Here is a 3136-nt window from a genome sequence, read left to right as displayed (position 1 = left end):
CATTCGAATAGTCAAGTTATTATTTAAATAAAATACGTAAGGAATAATAATAATAATAATAATAATAATAATAATAATATAGTTGTATTTACCTTATATAAAAAAATGAAAAGGGGTTGTTGGTGCATTTTAGAAACTTATTTTTAGTAGAAGCTAAAGCTAGGGGGTATTTTCGAGTAAGGCTAGAAGTGAGGGGGGCTTTTATGCCAATTCTGTTTTAAAATTTGGTGTCCTGCCCCCAACCTCCCGACAGAGCGTAAAGGAGCACCCTCCCTCATTTTGTTTGAAACTGCAACTTCTATATAAGCGAACCCAGTCTCCCTTTATCCCTTGAACAAAACCAAACCCTAGCAGCAAACGTTTTTGGGTGTGAGTGTGTGTTTGTATGCGGCTGTAGTCTGTAGAGGAATCGAGGGTATGAGAAGGACTCCATGGATACCTTATAAGCAAAGCTTGATCGGGAATTCTATCAGTGAAGAAGATCAAACTAGAAGAGTTGCAATCACCACCTTTGGCTCCGACCTTGGGGGAGCTATTCAGCGAAGCTAGGTTCTGCCGTTTCACGTTAACAACTTGTATCCGATAAACAAAGTTAGTAGTGTGATTTGCGGTAAGATTTACAGTGGTGTTGAAGGTATTCAGAAATGATAATGAGATGGTCATGGGATATCATCTGATTGTGCAATTGAGCGAGTCCTCATTTTCGGAGTTGAAAGTGTCGTTGGTGAAGGAGGCTTGGCCGGAGAAAAAGGTGCCATCGGCCACTGTGGCGTTATAAGATGCAAAAAATGTAAGTGCCCTTTGACTTTTTGACATTCATTTTCTCAGTTGGGCTTTTGGGTTATGCAGCTTGTGGGCTTTGGTTAATTAACCTAAATGAAAAGGCAGTCCATGCAAACACCCACCTGATTTTATTTTTGGGTCTCTTAAATTGATTAATCATTAGTGGATCATTTTAAGTATTAGGCTTCAAATTTGGTCAATTGAATTAAAATGCAAGTTAATCTGTTAATGTTAAGGCAAGTACCTGGACTAATAAATTTGACATATGTTTAATTAAGATTCCTCTTGGGTAGTAAATAATAATGTACGGATTATATGACAATTTTACCAATATGAACTAAATGGATTAAATGCATTGTGTGGTTTAAGGCCTTAATTATATGATATCATTTGGGTAATATTAGAATAACACATATACATAATTTATTTGACAAGATGGTATTTTATATATAGAAGGTCACATTTTAAGTATAATGCTTTAACTTGAATGACTTCAGGAGTGATCGTTACTCACATAATAATAAAAGTAAATAAAAAGTATATTAAAGGATATTAATAAGCAATACTTGGAATGTATGCTAAATAAAGATTATTAGTATGCTTATAGGTGTGAAGAGAGCTTGGAATCAATCTTAGTCACTTCCATGGTTCTATTTTTTGTTTGCTGCTTAAGGTGAGTTGTCCTCACTATACCAACAGGGTCGAAGGCACCAATGCCTGCCCTTCTTTTTGGATTGTTATCCTGGTTATTGCATGATGATATGCTTAGTGACATGTTAGGTCTGTATCATTGTATATAGGATGATGTTATGTTAGTGACATGTTATGTCAGTATCCTGGTATATAAGATGATTCTATGATTAGTAATCTGTTAGATCGGTATGACTGTTTGTATATGCTAGCATTTGATATTTCTGTGTTGATTGTGTGATTAGGGGTAGGTTGAGGCGGTCTCTCCTTTGTGCTCTACACCAACATACTCAAGGCGGCCTAGATAGACTGTAGACCCAGTAAGGGCGTACTAGTCAGGCCGAAGGCCCGACGAACGGTCCGGATATGTTGAAGGCCCTGCGAGGCGATCCAGACGTACCGATGGCTCGGAGAGCGGTCCAGATAGGCTGATGGCCCTATGAGGCGGTCCAGTCAGGCTGATGGCTCAATCTGCATGTTGTTTGTTTGTTGTGATATTGATCTAGTTTTGTATGGCGTTGGTATTTTCGGGGAACTCATTAAGCTTCGAGCTTACAGTTGTTGAATTTGTTTCAGGTATTTCGGATTATCGTGTGAAGGCAAAGGCATGATCGTGCACCTCGTTACATTTTATGACTTTGATTTATGGAATTCTCTGATATGAAACTATTTTGAAAACATTTTGTAATAACTCGTGGTTTTTGGATGTTTGAAAAGGTTTAAAATTTGCATGAATTTTATGGATATTACAAGTTGGTATCAGAGCCTTGGTTTGAGTGAATTGCAGGAACACTCGTGTGAATTCAGTATCAAACTAAGGACAAGATTTTCAAAATGATTTTTTAAATAGTTTTCAAAATAATAAAGGAGGATACAATGTGTACGATCAGCCGGAGCCAATAAGTAGACCCCAAAATACCATACGCTTATTTGATATTGGGATATGTTAGAACAACATGTTAGTGATAGGCTAAGGATCTTCAGGAATTGCATGATAGAATTGCATGATTATATGATGTCTGATAGCCTAGGGTTTTCCTTATATGAAATTGATATCATTATTGTAGTTCCTTAGTGTACGCATCACGGTTGTATATAACTAAGATCTTATAGCTTGAGAATGTTTGGTTTGGCCTTATTTTATGTTCTTGTCTGATGCACGGCTTAGGGTAAGATCATATATTCGAATGTTTATAGGGTACAGCGTTATGTATGGCGAGCATACACGAGTGCCGTAGGGTCGGTAGAAGTTTGATGGATGAGTCGTATGGGGTAAGTCGGCCAGCAGCGTTATTAGACGAGGTAGCGGTGGATTCCTTGGTTGAGCATAGTTCATAGCAGGACGACATGAGGAAGGATTAGCCACTCTCAATAGAGTGAGGACATGGCGAAGATGCATGCAAGGTGTTGGAAGCCTAAGATCGAGGATTTCATGGAAGGATATGTCTGATTTTATTGCATCTTAGTGCTAGTCGGCTTCTCTGCTCCAATGTTGCTTGCCTTGTGCTTTGTGGGCCCATGTTGATGGGAGCTAACCATCAAGTGAATACATTAAAATTACATGCTATGAGGGTTAAATAATCTTAGGATAAAGGACTTGGACCTATTACACAGCTCTCGCCTGAGTCCAACCGTTGTAGGGTTGGATCCTTTAATCGAAGGA

General features: G+C 38.3%; 1 long non-coding RNA gene across 1 annotated transcript; it reads left to right on the top strand.

The window, feature by feature from the left end:
- Positions 1–310: 310 nt before the first annotated feature.
- Positions 311–2539, top strand: LOC145100647 (uncharacterized). Its single transcript, XR_013705180.1, has 2 exons — positions 311–790; positions 1719–2539. It is a non-coding gene; the product is annotated as an uncharacterized LOC145100647 (long non-coding RNA).
- The last annotated feature ends 597 nt before the right edge of the window (positions 2540–3136 follow it).

This window comes from Lactuca serriola, chromosome 4 (assembly GCF_051521515.1).
Source record: "Lactuca serriola cultivar US96UC23 chromosome 4, Lser_US96UC23_V15, whole genome shotgun sequence".
Classification (NCBI taxonomy): Eukaryota; Viridiplantae; Streptophyta; class Magnoliopsida; order Asterales; family Asteraceae; genus Lactuca; species Lactuca serriola.
The sequence above is the reverse complement of the archived record's forward strand: the minus strand, read 5'-3'. Positions and strand labels throughout refer to the sequence as shown.